Source organism: Sorex fumeus, unplaced genomic scaffold (genome assembly GCF_029834395.1).
Source record: "Sorex fumeus unplaced genomic scaffold, SorFum_2.1 ptg000165l, whole genome shotgun sequence".
In the NCBI taxonomy this organism is placed as follows: Eukaryota; Metazoa; Chordata; class Mammalia; order Eulipotyphla; family Soricidae; genus Sorex; species Sorex fumeus.
Window position 1 is genome coordinate 997245 of NW_026606222.1, and position 19419 is coordinate 1016663.

Below are 19419 nucleotides of genomic sequence, written 5' to 3' on the forward strand. Positions count from 1 at the left end.
GGTGCTGATCTCTATTTTCGGTCAACATTGAGATTCATCGCACACCAGAATCAAATATTGACTTCTGCTCCACTTTGCTTCTCCTGCGTGTGCGAAGAAATAAACGAAGAGGGAGCACAGGGAGGAGAGATCGGGAGAAGACCTCCACCTGCTCCTGCTAAGTCCTGGAGGTGGGTTGGTGCCTGGTGAGGCCATTTAGCAATATTGGAAGTGAAGCAAAGCAAACAGCTGGGGATTATAAATGTATTGAGGACACACGCCAGAATGGCTCTTATAAACATTATCACAAATGTATTCTATTTTATAGAACATTTACTTAAAACTATTTTCTCCTCTTGAACTGTCAGGGCACTTCTCTAAAAATGTTCTTGCAGGTCCATTTTGGGTCAAGATAAACTTCAACATTTTAAAGCCTACCTTGGAAAATTAAGAAGAGAAAAAGCCACTTCCAGTCTCTGCGCCTCATTTGTCTGAAACCTAAAAGACGCACCTAGATGACATTTAGGAAACAGAGATATTATGCAAAAAGGTAGTCGGCCAGTTTCGACAGGAATGTTTGAAAGGGTTTCATTATTATTGCTTTTGTGCTGATTTTTTAAAATTATATTTTCATTATCATATTTTTGGGCTCCAGGAAATAGCATCTTGAAATGTGAAATTAATGTTTAATTTTAAAACTCCCTCTATTTAAAAATGGAAATTCAATGGAAAGACTTATAATAGTCAATAATTCTCCCCCTTAATCCCCCATTCATTTCTAAAACACAGTTCTTCGGCAATTCCTAACCAATGATAACCTCCAGAGGGGTCTTTGGGGTTTAATTTAATCTCCCACAAATTTTCCTTTGAGCTCTTGTTCATTCTCCATTTTACTGTGCGAAAGAAGAGCAATTTTTCAATAGCTGCTAACAAATGGAAATCAACGGAGTGAAGTAATCCTACATATTTTTGAAGGCTCGTCAAACCGTGTACCTTAGGGCTAGACCCAAATATTGGATCCCATTAGAACTGTTCGGTTCTAATGGGACCCTGTACTTTTTTTTTATCATGATCGTTTTTAAAAAGTGGTGCTGCCACAGAGACTGGCCCACATCCACAAGAACAAAAGCAACAGGTGCTGGCGCGGATGTGGCGAGAAAAGGACCCTCCTTCACTGCTGGTGGGAATGCAGGCTGGTCCAACCCTTTTGGAAAACAGTATGGACGATTCTCAAAAAATTAGAATTCGATCTCCCATTTGACCCAGCTATAGCACTCCTGGGAATATATCCCAGAGAGGCAAAAAGGTATAGTCGAAGTGACATCTGCAATTGTTTGTTCATTGCAGCACTCTTTACAATAGCCAGAATCTGGAAAAAACCTGAGTGCCCGAGAACAGATGACTGGTTAAAGAAACTTTGGTACATTTACACAATGGAGTACTATGTAGCTGTTAGAAAAGATGAAGTCATGAAATTTACATACAAGTGGTACTACATGGAAAGTATCATGTTAAGCGAAATGAGTCAGAAAGAGCGGGATAGACACAGAAAGATTGCATTCATCTGGGGAACATAAAGCAACAAAACGGGAGACTAACACCCAGGAATGGCTGAGATTAGTACCAGGAATTTTGCTCCATGACTTGAAGGCCAGCCACATGTGCTAGGTGAGAAGGAAGCTCAGATAGAGAAGAGAGCACCAAATAAAGGGTGTTGTGAGGACCCTCCCAGGGTGGGAGAGACATGCTAAAAGTAGTCTATAGACCAAACATGACTGCCACTCAATGCCTCTCTGGCAAAACACAGTACCCAAAAGAAGAGAGAGAGAACAAGGGGGAATGCCCTGCCACAGCGGCAGGGTGGGACGGGGGGGGGGGGGGGTGGATGGGGGGTGGGAGGGATGCTGGGACCCGTGGTGGGGGAGGATGGACACTGGTGGAGGGATGGGTACTTGATCATTGTATAACTGAAACCCAAGCACAAAAATTTATAAGTCTATAAATGTACTTCATGGTGTTTCACTAATAAAAAAAAAATGATTAAATAAAAAAAAGTGGTGCTGTTTTTTATTTTGTTTTGGTTTTTTGTTTGTTCGTTTGCTTGCTAGTTTGGACAATCATTCTGGGTTCGTTTCTTGCTTTCCTTTATTTTTGAATACCAGTGTTTTTGCCCCCAGACACTCTGAATAAATATGCTGTAAGGCGTGATAGGTTGACAGTACGGTTTCCAGGCAAAGACACTAGCTCCAATTTATACAACACATCCGCTTCGAGTCAGAAGATATCAAGTGGAACAAATTTGGATGGCAAGCTATGTTTGGATGGACCCGAAAGATTTCCCCTGCATCTATACATCAAGGGAAAAAGAGAAAAGAAGCAACGTTTCCACAGTATTTTGTGCATGCCCTCATTCCCTTTTTCCTCTGTTTGTTTTTGGGTCACATCCTGTGATGCTCAGGGCTTACTCTGGTCTCTGCACTCAGGAATTACTCCTGGTGGGGCTGGAGCGATAACACAGTGGGTAGGGCATTTGCCTTGCACATGGCCAACCCGGGTTTGATTCCCAACATCCCATATGGTCCCCTGAGCACTGCCAGGGGTAATTCCTGAGTGCATGAGCCAGGAGTAACCCCTGTGCATCGCCGGGTGTGACCCAAAAAGCATAAAAAAAGGGAATTACTTCTGGCAAGTCTTGGGGGACCCATATGGGATACTGGGAATTAAACCCATGTTTCTTCCATTTAAATGCCTGTGTTTAGACTTATTTTGTCCTAGGGGTATTTGTCTGAACCCTCCTGCCATTTTTTCCATTTAGCTGGAATATAAGACAAACAACCCACAGTTGTTTCTGAGATGGTTCAGAAATGACCAAAGAAAAATGATGCAGAAAAGAAAAATCAACCAAGGCTGATTTTCTCAACATCCCTCTCCCACAATGAAATCTTGCCTTCCTCTTTCGGTAAGAACAATGGACTTTGCATTATTGTCTTATGTATAAGCTAGAATAATTTACATTTTTAACGAATTACTCATCTCTACATGTGTTTATTGTTCAATTGATGTGTTTTTCTGCCTTTGAAAATTTTGACTCGAGATGGAACACATCATAATTTTCCATTAAAAGTAATATAAATGTTTTCCCCCCATTTAATGGCTTTTTACTTTGTGGCAGAGTTTTTAGGAATAAATTAAAGTCACTCCTCCATTAAAGCAAGAGACAGGCTACAGATTCTTCCCAGGGTGGAAATAAACCAAGTTTTTCTCATTCAGTGAGAAGTCTAACAAAACCCCTAAGAGTTGGATAATCCCCTGGGTAGGCAAAACAGTTTAGGTCTTTTAGAATACATGGCCAAGTAAAAATGAGCCCAGGACACCTGAGGTATAAAGAGCCCCGTGGGTAGGGCACTGCCTTGCACACAGCCTATATGGGTTCGATCCCCGGCAGCCCATATGGTTCCTGAAACACCGCCAGAAGCAATTCCTGAGTGCAGAGCCAGGAGTAACCCCTGAGCAATGCCAGGTGTGGCCCCCCAAAAAAAACCAAAAATATTTTAATTAGGAGCTGGAGCAATAGCACAGCGGGTAGGGCATTTGCCTTGCACGCAGCCAACCCGGGTTCGATTCCCAGCATCCCATATGGTCCCCTGAGCACCACCAGAAGTAATTCCTGAGTGCATGAGCCAGGACTAACCCCTGTGCATCACTGGGTGTGACCCAAAAAAATATTTTAAATTAAATAAATAGATATCGAGACAAGCAAAAATGCAGCAAGGAAAGAATAGTAGCGAACAGGAAAGAATCGTATTGAACAGTTTCGGATTTCTCCATGTAGAGGCCAACATAGGCAAGAATAGAACAGAGAATTGTTGGGACTTGATACTCTGCTTTCAATGTACCTACAGAATTTGGATGTGATTAGTAACTGCCCTTAATGTCACGGTCAACTTCAGCTGAGGCTCACTGTTGGAATCCAGGATGGGCAAGCAGAGCTGTATTGATGGCTGCCCAGATGACCCGAAATACCAGCCCTTACCAGATCCCATTTCCTACTCAGGGGGCTGGATTGAGCCGCCCCTTTCAGAGGTGTTCAGGCTGGCCACTGAGTTCCAGGATGAATCAAGCCCATAGGCGTGTCCATCTAAGCCCTCACAGTGATCTTTGTATTCTTTTTGTGTTGAGTGGCCAACTTTTTTGGCAAAATTGGAGCTTTCCCCACAGAAGCTGAAATCTTCGGCTTCTTTCAAAGCCTTTGGAAGATCGTGCATAGATCTCTTGCAAAGAACAAAGACAACAATGTCTTCTGAAGAGTATTTTCACATAAAAAAAAAATCAGCGCAAGGTTTTTTGTTTGTTTTTTGAGCCGCACCCACAGGGCTTACTCCTGGATCGGTGCTCAGGTCTCCCTCCTGGTTCAGCTTGGGAGACTCAACTCATTTTTCCAAAGCTGCTGCCCTCATCTCACCATTTCCACGACTTCTGCTTTCTGCCTTGATATGAAAACAAACAAGAAGAAAATAATGTAGGTCCGAATATTTTTTTTTAACTTCAAGATATTTTCTAAGCTTCACCAAACCAGCTGGAGGCTCTCAATGAGAAGCATTCCTGGCTGCCTTCATCCCCAAATGTCCATTCTTCAATGGAATGGACATTATGGAATTAAGCCTGCTACTCTTGGTGGTTCTTTTTTATTTTCTCTTTGGGTCACACCCAGCGATGCACAGGGGTTACTCCTGGTTCATGCACTCAGGGGTTACTCCTGGCCGTGCTCAGGGGACCATATGGGATACTGGGAATCGAACCTGGGTCGGCCGCTTGCAAGGCAAACGCCCTACCTGCTGTGCTATCATCACTCCAGCCCCGTAGCCTGCTACTCTTAAGTGGAAAATGACCTTCCTATGGGGGAATCATCCTGGATCGTAGAAAGGGGGATCATGTAATTATTAGCATCCCTGAAACCAGAAGAGGGGAATGGGACTGAAGAGACAGCACAGGGGGTGGTGGTGCTTGTCTTGCATATGGCCAACCCGGGTTTGATCCTGAGCACCACTGGGAGTACTCCCTGAGCACAGAGCCAGTATTGGTCCCTGAGAACCACCGAGGGTGGGCCAAAATTCCAACCCTCACCCACACACACACAAAAAAAAAAAAGAGGAAGAAGAGGGAAGAGAAGAGGTTGGAGCAATAGGACAGCAAATAGAACATTTACCTTGCACGTGGCCGACGCGGGTTCAATCCCGGTCATCTCATATGCTTACCCCTCCTCACCTGGAGCACTGCCAGGAATAATTCCTGCGTGCAGAGCCAGGAGGAACCCCTGAGCATCGCTGGGTGTGACCCAAAAGACAAAAAGAAAAAAGAAATCAAAGATCCTTCTGGGAGGGGCAGGAGTGATAGCACAGCAAGGAGGGCCTTGGACGTGGCTGACCTGGGTTCAATCCCCAGCATCCCATATGGTCCCCCAAGCACCGCTAGGAGTGATTCCTGAGTGCAGAGCCAGGAGTAACCCCCGAGCATTGCTGAGTGCGACCCAAAATGGAAAAAAAAGAAAACACAAAGACCCTTCTGGGAAAGAGACAGGACTGCCAACCGTCACGATGTAGAAAAGGATCCAAGCCAGACGCCAAAGTGGGGGCGTTCCTGAAACTGGAGATGCAGAGGACTGACCCTCTTTCGTCCACAGAGCCCCCCAAAAAGGCCCAAGGCCCTTATTATCCTGGCTTCCCCGTGAAGCCAATGTCAGATTTCTGATGTCCAGAAATGAAAGTCGATCCATGGGCGTGGTTTTAGCCCCTCTGCTGCCTGCTGGTTTGTGTTCCAGTCTGGAGAGGACACAGGTCCGCGCTCCCAGCTCACCCTGCGGCCAGAGGGATCTTCGGGGACAAACCTGCTTCTTACCATCCGCCAAGGAACCTCAGCTTCGCCTCTGCTTCTGCCAGGCCTGACTCTGCCTTTGACCCAGGGTCTGACTTTCCAGTGGCCTCCGCTGCCTGCAGCCTTTAGTGCACACTGGCTGTGTCCCTGCCCCAGCAATCAACAGCCCTGATCCGGTTTGCTAAATCAGGTAGGAGTCTTCCCCCCGCCCCCCCCAAAAAAAATTGCTTCATCGAAATGAGGGATAGACATAGAAAGATTGCATTCATCTGGGGAACATAAAGTAACAAAATAGGAGACTAACACCCAAGAGTGGCTGGGATTAGTACCAGGAGGTTTGGTCCATGGCTTGGAGGCCAGCCACACATGCTAGGGGAAAAGGCAGCTCAGATAGAGAAGGGAGCACCAAATAAAGGGTGTTGGGAGGATCCTCCCAGGATGGGAGAAGCATGCTGAAAGTAGACTATAGACCAAACATGATTGTCACCCATTGCCTCTTTTGCAAAGCACAACACCCAAGAGGAGAGAGAGAACAAAAGGGAATGTCCTGCCACAGAGGAAGGTGGGATGGGGGGGATGGGGGGTGGGAGGGATACTGGAATCCGTGGTGGTGGGAAATGGGCACTGGTGGAGGGATGGGTATTTGGTCATTGTATAATTGAAACCCAAGCACAAAAATTTGTAAGTCTACAACTGTACCTCATGGTGTCTCACTAATAAAAATTTTTTAAAAAAGCTTCATTTCCAGAGATTAGAAAAAGAAAAAAAGGGGGGACTGATATTGTGGTGAATGCAACTTTCACCTGTCAATAAATAACAAGAATTCAGGGCTAGAGCGATAGCACAACGAGAAGTGCATTTGCCTTGCACTCGGTCGACCAGGGTTTGATTCCCAGCATCCCATAGTGTCCCCTGAGCACTGCCAGGAGTAAGTCCTGAATGCAGAGCCAGGAGGAACCCCTGTGCATTACCGGGTGTGACCCCCCCAAAAAAAAGAAAATAAAACAAGAATGTGACCTCCCCTAGATTTGAATGGAGCCGGGTTTTTGCAACATGCCTCTATGGTTCCCTTTTTTCTCTGACAGAGGGAAAGAATAAGCTCGGCGAGTGTGGTAACTGAGAGTCTGGGAAGGTGCAGGTCCGAGTTCAAGTCCCACCTCCCTGTGTGGTCGTGGCCCAAGGGCCCACTGGGATGGGGTCCCCATCCTCTCAGTCCTGGCATTCCACCTGGTCTTTGACCTGCCTACATTGGATGCCTGTCTCCTGCATCTCCGTTTATTCTGCAGGGGCCTTCCTCATTGCTTCCCATAGCCTTTCCAAGCTCGATCATTTTCTATTCTCAGTTTCCTCCTCTGAGAATTAGGGATGATGCCTCACAGATTAGAAAGATTAAGTGAAATAATGAGCTCCGAGTCTCTTGATGCCGGCACGTAATGAGTTCTCAGCAAATGCTGGCCAATGGCATCCAACCAAGGACAAGGGGAGCCTGCTGGGGCTTGGGGGGAAATGGGCTTGGCCTCTCTCACACCTGTGTACTTAGGGCGAAGAGCAAGAAGGAGGTGAAGTTCTTAGCCGGCACACAAACTCTGGGTTTCTCCCCGCTTCCTCATCACAGAGGCCAAGTAAGCCTCAATAGGGTGGATTAAGATATCATTCTAAAATATATCTTGAGAAATATATGCAAGGTTCAGGGCTTGGCAGGACTGGGGGGGTGATAAAAGAGCCAAGGTACACGTCTCGGTACAAGTACTTCTGGGGGAGACTCCTGGTGGTCCCTGGCACCACAGGGCCCAAGCAGCGTCCACCCAGACTGCCCAGTGGGCCGAGTATTGCCTGGAGGGACCCCAGGACCCTGGGACCCTGCTTGAAAGGCTCAGACAAGTAAGAACAAGAGACTCACATGCACTTGATTCAGCTCTATTCGGAGATCTGGTCGTCTCATTATTCTCTCAGGGAGAACGCAGGACCTGAGTTGGGCTACGCTCATTTCTTTCTTTTTTTTTTCCTTTTTTGGGCCACACCCAGAGATGCCCTGGGGTTGCTCCTGGCTCTGCACCCAGGGATCACTTCTGGCAGTGCACCAGGGACCAGATGGGATGCTGGAGATTGAACCCCGTCAGCCGTCTGCAAGACAAGTGCCTCCCCCGACCCGTGCTATCACTCCCGCCCTGGATGTGTTTATTTCTGACGCAGCTTGCCAAATTCTCGCTCGTCTAGGCTTGGTGATACATTCCCCAGGATGTGGCAGAGAACCTGAGGTAACAAGCACTTTCTGATTGTTCTAGAAAGCAGCTCCTCCAATCTGCTCTGGGCCTCTCATCCCCAAAAGTAGATCATATGATTTTAAGTCTGGATTAAGTGCTTGTTTTAGGGATCAAGTATCCCCGTCTCCAAATGCTGCTTTGCTGAAATTCATATAAACATTGGCTAAGAAGTTAAGGACAAGATGATTTAAGAAGGAAAAAAAATCAGAAATATTCCCCTTTGAGACATATATAGAAAAAAAAACACTTTTCCTGTGTTTCTGCATTTTTTGCTTGGCACATAAATCATGTGGGTATATAAAATATATCCCAATACTACATTACACTCGGCGGGGGAACATAATTTTTTTTCTCATTGTACGTGTATTGAAAATGATTTTAAAGTAGTTTGTGCTATGGGGAACACATTCTTTTTGGTTGGTTCAAGTACAATTTTACTGTGTATTAAAATCCAATCGAAAGTTATTAGCTCTAGATGGGCAATGATATTGTACTAACCCAGAAAAAAAAGATATAAAATCCACTCAAAGAAAGAATTCAGAATCATGATTAATGTTCCAAGGCAATGTTAAAGTAACCATAAACTTAAATCCAATATATTAAGGAATTAACCTGACTTTACCTCTGATAAACTGTGTTGTCTGTGCCTTATTATTCTGTTTTATTTTTTAAAAAATTACCTTAGTGCTCTGGAAAGCCAAGCAGAGAATATTAAGTAGAGAATACTAAGGGGATGGGGGGGATGTTGGAGCTTCAGGGTAATAAGTGTGGAGAAGGGATTGCTTCAAGAAGTGGGAAAAAGTTTGTTTTGCTTGCAATAAATTGGGGACAGAGGCCTTGGTGAGAAAATGAAGCTGGAAAGGTACGATAGCTAGCAAATCAAATCAAGGAATTTGGGCTTTCTCTGCCTACTTTTGGGATTTAAAGCCGAGTGCTATGATTAGGTTGTGATTTTGAAAGGGTGCCCACATTGCTGAATACAGGGTGGATTGAAAGAAAAGTTAGGTCTACTGGGGAGAAAAAAAAGTCTTCTTAGCCTTCCAACTAATTCATTTTATTCCCTGGCAGAGGTCTATGCATCTTCCATCGTCAAAACTATAAAATAGAAGATGTAATGTCTAACATTAAACAAACAAAAAAATCTACCTTAAGTGAGGGTTGAGCTGACATGTATTGCACAGTTCTGCCACTAGGGGCAGCATCCTCTATTAATTTTAAGCTGGGGGTGAGGTCATTCATTCCAGCTTTCTGTTAAGAGAAAAACACACACGGGGGCCAGAGCGATAGCACAGTGGGGAGGGTGTTTGCCTTGCACATGGCCCACCCGGGGTTCAAGCCCCGGCATCCCATATGGTTTCCCCAGTACCTCCAGGAGTAATTCCTGAGTGCAGAGCCAGGAGTAACCTTGGAGCAATGCTGGGTGTGACATAAAAAGAGGAGGAGGAGAAAAAAAAAACAATGGCCATTGTAGCTTTGGGAAATCGCTTATCTCTAGGATTCAGTGTCCTAGAATGGATTTGAACGAGATCATCTCTAAGACCCTGACATGTCATGCTTTGACGAGATCCTCTTTATGTCCACCTTAGGTGGGGAGAACTCGGTCACCATTTCAACAATGACCTGAATATTTCTTTGGACACCTGAGAGTTGGTGTCTAGTGGCTCTAGCTTCCTCAACCTCAAATGAGATAAAGTTAGTATTTCTCAAATATAGTGCTGGAGCGATAGCACAGCGGTAGGGCGTTCGCCTTACAAGCGGCCAACATGGCCGACCCGAGTTCGATTCCTCCGCCCCTCTCGGAGAGCCCGGCAAGCTCCCGAGAGTATTCGATATGCCAGACACAGTAACAACAAAGTCTCCAATGGAGACGTTACTGGGCCCGCTCGAGCAAATCGATGATCAACGGGAGGGCCTTCTTCTTCTTCTTCTTCTTCTCAAATATACTTGCTCCATGCAAATACTAGCTCCTGGCTAGCTACTTCTGCAAAAAAAAAAAAAAAAACAGAGTAATGCAAGTAAAAGGGGCTCCTTTCTACAGAATGTCCCCAAGTCTAAAAGTGATTCAAGGGACTAGAACAATAGCACAGCGGGTAGGGCGTTTGCCTTGCCGGTTCGATTCCCAGCATCCCATATGGTCCCTTGAGCACCACCAGGGGGTGATTCCTGAATGCAGAGTCAGGAGTAAGCCCTGTGCATCGCTGGGTGTGACCCAAAAGGCAAAAACAAACAAACAAATAAATAAATAATAAAAGTGATTCAAGAATGATAATGATCACATTCATTTCTCGACTGTCATAACAATGGACCACAAATGGGACGGTTTCAAGTGTTGTTTCCTCACTTTAAAAGTCTAGAACCCTGAGGTCAGGGCTGGTCCTGTGTCCTGGAAGCTCGAGGGCAGAACGCTCCGTGGTCTCCTCTACTTCCTCGCGAGCTGCCAATCTCTGGCATTCCTCCGCTTGAGTATAGTGTCCCCGTCTCTGTCTCTGTCTTCCACACGCCCTCCCCACCTGATGCTCTGCGGCTCCATTTCCAACTCTCCCTATTTCCCTTCTAAAGACATCACTGAGTAGATCTGAGCCCTCTTCAATCAAGATGGACCTTACGGCTGGGCGGGGGACAGTAGGCAGGGTAGATAGGGTGAGGTAGTAAGTGATGGGAGGGAAACGGGGCACACTGGTGGAGGGATGGGTATTGGAGCACTGGATGACTGAAATCTGGTCATGAACAGCTTTGTAAGGGTCTACCTCACAGTGGTTCAATTTTTAAAAATCCATTAAAAAAAAAAAGGAAGGAACTCACTGGAGCTTGACAACATCCATGAAAAAAAAGGGGGAGTGTGTCATATTGACATCTTACTGCATTGCAATTCACTGACTGAACTTCATTCCCACCTCACTGTTTCCACTTGCCCCATACCCCTACCCAGCACCCACGAAATGTGGTCTTGTAGCACCTGTCCCTCTGCACCTGACCATCAGACCCAAGCTGTTGGGCTGAATATCACCAAGAGTGGCCCAGGGGCCTTCAAAAGGAGGAGTACGGGACCAGAGCAATAGTACAGCAGGTAGGGCGTTTGCTTCGCACGTGGCTGATCCAGGTTCAATCCCCGGCATCCCCTATGATCCCCCAGGCACCTCCAGAAGTAATTCCCGAGTGCAGAGCCAGGAGTAAACCCTGAGCATTGTTCCGTATGACCCAAGGGGGGAAAAAAGGAGGAGGTACAGCAAAGCAACAGAAGGAATGAGGGGAGAGCATTCCAGAAGGAACGGCACATGCCAACGTGTTCATCTTCCACTCAACGGAGTGTGGGTCCCTCCTGGAGCCTCTCAGATTCAAGACGGTGACTCATGAACCATCCTGGGTGCCCATGCCAGGGTGAACTGCATGCACCGGCCACACGCATGCCAGGAGTCCATAAAAGGCCGGGGGCTAAGAGCTTCAATTCCTCTCCCGAGTCAATATCGAATCTTCCAGTGAATTCAATCTGGCTGTGTTCTGACAGAGATCGTGGTGCTGAATCACTCGGTAATGCATCACGGCTGGGGAGGTTTCATTCATTGCGATTTGATATTCCCTCTGCTCACCCCTAGCACCGTCACCTGCTCAAGTAACAGGAGCTGGACAGAATCGCGTTGCGGAGTCCCAGTGGAAATCGTGGCCAGTGTGGAGGCGGTGCAGACCCGGCCTGGTCATAGTCCTCTGTTCAGGTGAAGCAGCCTGGGGTAGGGGCAGCCTCGCAAGCTGGTTCTGGGTTCTTCCATCTGCCCCACTGCCTTTTGGTAGCTTTCCTTCCTTCTTCCTTCTTTTCAAGTATGGCTTGCACATTTCGAGGCAGACATTTCCGTAAGAAGCTGAGGTTCCCGGGACTGGAGTGATAGTACAGTTGGTAGGCCATTTGCCTTGCACGCGCTCTGATGCCCAGCACCCCAGAGAGCTCCCTGAACCTGCCAGGAGTGAACTCTAAGTGCAAGAGTCAGGAGTAAGCCCTGAGCATTGCAGGGTGTCCCCACCCCACCCCAAAAGGAAGCTGAAGTTTCTGCTGGACAGACACTTTGGTCACCTGCATGCAAGGCAAGTCCCCCATTAAGCCCTATCGCCTTCCCGCCAACGGCTTCCACAACGTGACAGAGAAGGGCAAGGCCACCCACTCTCCCCATTTCTGATTTTGTTTGGTGGGGTATTTGGGGTGGGGGGGAAGGGTTTAGGGACCACACCCTGCAACCTCAAGGGGCCTCACTGTTTCTTTATCATCTGTGTCTCTCCGATCAGCATTTTGTCAGAGCTGTCTCGGATCCTGGCAGGGATGTGGAGCTGACAGGCATTTGGGGGTCGGGGGAAGCTCAGAGGTCTGGACCACATGCCAGGCAGGGTTCCGGGTTCCATCCGAGGCCCTTCCCCTCCTCATCCCAACAACACCAGGTTTGCTCAGTCTTCATTGTTTTTCCCCTTCCCTTCCAATATACCTGTGTCTGTTGGCACAGAGACTGAGCCAATATGCTTCTTGTAAGCAAAGACTCTTAACCAGAGGTTTTTACTTCCAGGAAATCCCACCCGAAAGTCGATACTAATAACATAAGATAAAAGGAATATAAAATTCAGGGGGGGGGGGTTGTGACCTCCCACAGGAAGAGGAAAAACACATAGGCAGCGTCCCTGGAGGGAACCAGGCTTACTCATTACACCTGGAGAGCGTGGTGAGCACTCCTGCATTTCAGAGCTGTTTGCGCGCGGAGGTTGCCGTGTGGCTGGTCCTTTTCAACAGTGACTCATCCCCAGGGCCTTTGTTGTTCCCGTGTTATGAAATATTGCAGCCTGTGAGGGTGGGTGGCACATGCAGCCGCCGCTCCCAGCTTTATTCCCAAGGTCCAGCTTCAAGGGACAAAGGCAGCCCCTTCGAGAGAGATGCTGTTGCCAGGAGGGAGACGCTGCCATTTTCCATGCAAGAGCGTTGAGAGAAAAGGGCAGAAAATACCTGCCACAGATCCCCAGCACGCATGCACAATTGTGTGTGCGTGTGTGCACACACACACGTGCACGTGTGGGCACACGCATGTACATCCGCCCCCCACCCCCCTACACACACGCATGCACACATCCATCTAAACCCCTTACACACGCACACACACATGCACACACATGTGGGCACACACACGTATGCCTACACAAGCACACGTGCATGCCCACCCGTGCACACAGATGCATGCATGTCCATCCATGTGCACACACACAGGCACACACACGTATGAACATGCACACACAGTCACCCACACACACGTACACACGCGTACATACACGCACACATGGACACACGCACACACGCGCGCACACATGCACACGTGGGCACACACGCAAGCCAGGGTAGGTGCTGAGGGGGAGAGCTGGGAGTGGCCGATTGTCTTCTTGGCATTCCTGTCCTTGCTTCTGTTCCTGTTGTGCATCTCTCACAGGGGTCTCTGCTGGCACCAGGTAACCAGGGCCTGGTGCATCTGTCCACAGGGGGCGTCCCAACAGCATCAGTTTTATTGCTGCCCACGAACTGTTCAGCACAGGGGCCCTCCCATCTCTACGCACGCTTCCAAACCCACGCCTGAATAAGAGGGGAAGAAAAGTCAAGACTGGTTTGGGTGTCCATTTGCAATGAATGGAGGTAAAGGTAAAGGTAAAGGCCCTCCCGTTGATCATCGATTTGCTCGAGCGGGCCCAGTAACGCCTCCATTGGAGACTTTGTTGTTACTGTGTCTGGCATATCGAATACTCTCGGTAGCTTGCCGGGCTCTCCGAGAGGGGCGGAGGAATCGAACTCGGGTCGGCCATGTTGGCCGCTTGTAAGGCGAACGCCCTACCCGCTGTGCCATAAATAGGTATTTACTGGGGGGCTTGTTTTCCAAAAAGAGACTAGTTGAAAATCGCCCAAATATTTACAAATATAAATTGGGGGGTGGGGGGGACTGAAGGGATAGCACAATGGGGAGGGCGTTTGCCTTGCACATGGCCGACCCGGGTTCGATTCTTCTGCCCCTCTCCGAGAGCCCAGCAAGCTACCAAGAGTATCTCACCTGCACGGCAAAGCCTGGCAAGCTCCCCGTGACGTATTGGATATGCCAAACACAGTAACACCAAGTCTCGCAATGGAGACGTTACTGGTACCCGCTCGAGCGAATCGATGGACATGGGAGGACAGTGCTACAGTACCACAAATAGGGGCTCACACACTGTGATACTCCCATAGAATAATCGGTAAATGGTAAGGAGAATACCATACGGGGCTTGGTGGCTAAAATGCCTACGTAGAAAATGTGAGGTCAACAGTTCAATTCCCGGAGCTGCTCACACGAGCAGCGGGAATGGCACGGGGAGGCCGAAAGGGAGCAATAAGGAGGCTCGCGTCTTTAGAAGTTTTTTTTTTTGTTCCTTTGTTTGTTTCAGCTGGTTTAACTGTGTCATTCCAGAAGGACTCTGAACTTGTCACCGGGGCCCAAAAGCCTGTCACAGGTTGCAAACAGGAAGAATAGACGAGGGTCCTGCCAGAGGTGTCCACTGATGACCAGTTGATTTCTCTCGCTTCTGAAACAATGCCTGCTTTGCTACGTGGGTATGGCCTCCAGAATGTGACCCCGGTGAGCTCAAACTAATTTTTTAGGTGCTTATAAGAGTGACCAGGCCACAGGACGTGGTTTTTCCTAATAAAAGACCAGTTGCTTCTGCAGTATGGTGGCAACTCTCGCCTAGCAGGGCAGCCTGCCAGCTGGGGTCAACACAGACTCCGCTAAATTCTACTTTTTTTGGTCTCCGGTGGTCAATTTTTCGGGGAGCGGGGGGGCTTTTGGGATCACATCCAGCAACGCACAGGGGCTACTCCTGTCTTGTGCACTCAGGAGTTACTCCTGGCGGTGCTCGGGGGACACTATGGGATGCCAGGAATCGAACCCGGGTCCGCCTCATGCAGGGCAAAGGCCCTCCCCGTTGTGCTATTGCTCCAGCCCCACCGGGGGTCCTTTGATCTCAAGTGTGGGCAGCTTCCAACTCGGCAGCGCCTGCAGGATGGAGAACCGGAAACAGGAGTTTCCCCCCTCCCCCGCCCCCTTCCTTCCTGCTCTGTGCACAGGGAGCACTCCTGGCAGTGCTCAGGGGATCAGATGCCACGCTAGGGATCAAACACTGTTGGCTGTGTGCAAGGCAAGTGCCCTCGCCTCCATATATCTCTCTGACCCAACGCATGCAGAGTTTTTGGGAATACAAAAATTATAAATTAAGGAAGACCATTTGAGGCCATATGGCAAGTTCGTGCTGTATTTTTTATTTTGTGTCCTTCTGCAGTTTTGAACTTACTTAGCCTAGTCCAACATATTTTAGGAGTACACATATTTTTGTTTGTTTGGGGACCTCAGCTGTGCTGCTCGGGCTAACCCCTGGCCCTGTGCTCAGGGATCACTCCTGGAGGGGTTCAAGAGATCTTATGGGTGCTGAGGATGGAAACTGGATTGGCCACGTACCCTACTCACTGTACTATCTCTCTAGGCCCAGGATATACATTTTTTAAAGTGCAAATATTGGGGAAGGAGCAATAGCACAGTGGGTAGGGCATTTGCCTTGCATGCAGCCGACCCGGGTTCGATCCCTGGCATCCCATATGGTCCCCCAGGCACTGCCAGGAGTAATTCCTGAGTGCAGAGCCAGGAGCAACCCCTGAGCATCACTGAGTGTGACAAAAAAAGAAAAAATAAATAAAGTGCAAATATTAGTATGGGCTGGAGCGATAGCACAGCGGTAGGGCGTTTGCCTTGCACGCAGCCAACACGCCCGACCGGAGTTCGATTCCTCCGCCCCTCTCGGAGAGCCCGGCAAGCTACCGAGAGTATCTCGCCCACGGCAGAGCCTGGCAAGCTCCCCATGACGTATTCGATATGCCAGACACAGTAACAACAAAGTCTCCAATGGAGACGTTACTGGGCCCGCTCGAGCAAATCAACGATCAACGGGAGGGCCTTTACCTTTACCTATTAGTATGGCCAAATACCGTGCAGTTCTAGAAATGTTTCAACAATATTTTTATAGCATGACATTCTGTGTTGCTACATGGGGAGAGTAAGATGAATTTTTTGGCACATGAGAAAATGCTCTACATCATTAATCATCAGGGAGATGCAGATCAAAACCACAATGAGATACCATCTCACACCTCAGAGACTAGCCCACATTCAAAAGAACAAAAGCAACCGATGCTGGCGTGGATGTGGCGAGAAAGGGACACTCCTTCACTGTTGGTGGGAATGTCCACTGGTTCAGCCCTTCTGGAAAACAGTATGGACGATTCTCAAAAAATTATAAATTGAGCTCCCATTTGACCCAGCAATACCACTCCTGGGAATATATCCCAGAGAGGCAAAAATGTATAGTCGAAGTGACATCTGCACTTGTTTGTTCATTGCAGCACTCTTTACAATAGCCAGAAACTGGAAGAAACCTGAATGCCCAAGAACAGATGACTGGTTAAAGAAACTTTGGTACATCTACACAATGGAGTACTATGTAGCTCTTAGAAAAGATGAAGTCATGAACTTTACATACAAGTGGTACAATATGGAAAGTATCATGCTAAGCGAAATGAGTCAGAAAGAGAGGGATAGACATAGAAAGATTGCATTCATCTGGGGGATATAAAGAAACAAAATATGAGATTAATACCCAAGAATAGCTGAGATCAGCACCAGGAGGATTACTCCATAACTTAGAGGCCAACCAGGTATCCTAGAGGAAAGGGCAGTTCAGATAGAGAAGGGAGCACCAAATAAAGGGTGTTTGGAGGATCCTCCCAGGAGGGGAGATGCATGTCGAAAGTAGACTATGGACTGAACATGCTTGCCACTCAATGCCTCTTTTGTAGACCACAACACCCAAAAGGAGAGAGAGAACACAGGGGATTGCCCTGCTACAGAGACAGGGGGGGGATGGGGGGATGGGGGTGGGAGGGATATTATCCATGGTGGTGGAAAATGGGCACTGGTGGAGGGATGGGCATCTGATCATTGTATAATTGAAACCAAAGCACAAAAAATTGTAAATCTACAACTGTAAAAAAAAATAAAATAAAATAAAGGGAAAAAAAAGATGAATTTTTTGTACAGTGTTATTCCAGTGGTCTAAAGTAGGAAGAAATATGCAGAAATATTAATAACAGTTTATTTGATTATTTTGAGTGATGAAATTATGCCTACTTTTTTCCTCCTCCTCCTCCTTAATGTTTCTTTAGCATCTGCAAGTTTTCTATGATGATTAATTATTGCCATTATAAAAAGAAAAAAGATGAAATAAAAAAGAGACCGATCCCCAGGGAAAATACGACCTGATACATCAATTTCTACCCTTAAAATGTAAGTGGACAAATACACCCATAGTCATAATTTTTCCCCAAAATATAAACAAACGCTTTCCGCACTCAAAAAACCTTGAGTTTTCTCAAGACCCAGAAAATAAGAGGAGAATTATAGTACAGATAGTTCCTCTCTAGAGCTGTTCTCTTAATATAAAAATGTGGAAAAACTGGCTTTTATGAGGACAAATTCCAACTGCTATTCTAAAGGAAGATCACTCCATAACTTCAAATAACGATAAAAATGACTTTTCCATTTTGTCCAAATAGATGATTGCTTTAGAGTGGCCCTGATGAGAACACTCAGAAATAGGGCGCCCTTGTCTCCTCAACTCGGCCTGTCTACGTTCACCTTAGGCTGGATCCGAATTGGGAAGAGGAGACAGAGCAATAGTACAACAGGCAGAACTCGTGCCTTGCACGTGGCCAACCCGGGGAGAGGGGTTGATCCCCAACACCCTGTAGCGTCCCCCGAGGCTGTCAGAAGTGATTCCTGAGCACGGAGCAAGGAGGAAGGCCTAAGCACAGCCGAGTATGGCCCCCAAAATGAAACAGAACAAAGGAAAAAAGAAATAGCATTGCCAGGGACGTTGAACAAGGCAGTGGATAACCAATATCCTGGCATAATAGCTTCGTGTGATGTGGCCACGCAACTAAGTTGCTCAACCTTTCGACTGCTGATTTGTGGTCGTCTTGTGTTGGGAAGGAATTCTCCAGTGCATGCAGCATCCCTGCCCCCAAGATACCAATCTCACCCTCCCTCCTTTGGTTATGACGACCAGACACGGCCATGCCACCTCCCTAAGATCCCTCGTAAACAAAGGCAGAGACTGGATGGGACGATGACAACCTCCTGGCCTTGAATTATGGGACTGAAATAATCAAGCCAGCGGGAGAGAAAGAGAAGACAAGAAATGACACCAGGACAGTGGACGGTGGGCATTTTGGTAGTGACGAAGGTGCAACAACTTGGCACGGCAACACCGCAAATGTTAACACAGTTTCACCGTGGTGCTGAACTGGCAGGGAAAATGTTTAGATTTTAAAATAGAAATAAATGAAGCATTAAATCCCTCATGACAACGGAGCTGTCAGGATCTCCATTTTCCAGAGGGTCTGTTAGCTGCTGTCTAGTCCCAGAGTGAGTCGATGATTGAAATAAGACTTAGATTCATTCTCCGGAACTCCAAGCGAGAATGAGCCGAAGTTCTAATGAGCAGACCAGCCCCCGCTCAGCGCTCCCCCCCCAGCTCCACCCCCCCACCCCACCCTTGCGGAAGGGCCCCGCCAAACCACTCTCCGGCCTGCGGAGGTGGCCCTCGGGTCCATAGGTGCAAGGAGGGACCAACCGAATGAACACAAGACACAAGAGACAGAGTGCAGTTTAGAAACAGAGAGAAAAGGGGACAGAACAGGACAGGACAGGACTTTATTAAGGGCAGCAGGAGTATTAAGTACTTTGTGACGCAGGAAACTATGCTTACATCACAGAAGGCAATTACATCACGGTTAGGAAAGTTACAAAGACTACATGTTTCATATGCTTGGTTAGTGAGTGTCAGTTACTTCTTATTCTTGGGCTAGCTGTGACAAAAGTTTTCTTTTAAACACAGCTCAGGATATGCATAGGCTGCGGTCAGAGCAGACCCAGTACCAGATTTGTGCAAGTCAGGACTCACTTGTTCAGGGTCACGTAGGCCCAGATGACCATACATAGCACAGGCACGTAGGCCCTTGGTCAGTTAAAGGGCCAGCTTCCCACACACCCTCACCCCTGCCTAGGCGGGCATTGTGTGAACCCCTTTACCTCGAAACCCTTGTAGCATCCAAACATCAACAAGAAGGAGAGAATATATCCCATGAGTCCTGGGGGTTTGCAGGTGCAAACTGAGGCCGAACAGGATTAGACAACTCAGTCAAGGCCACGTGGCG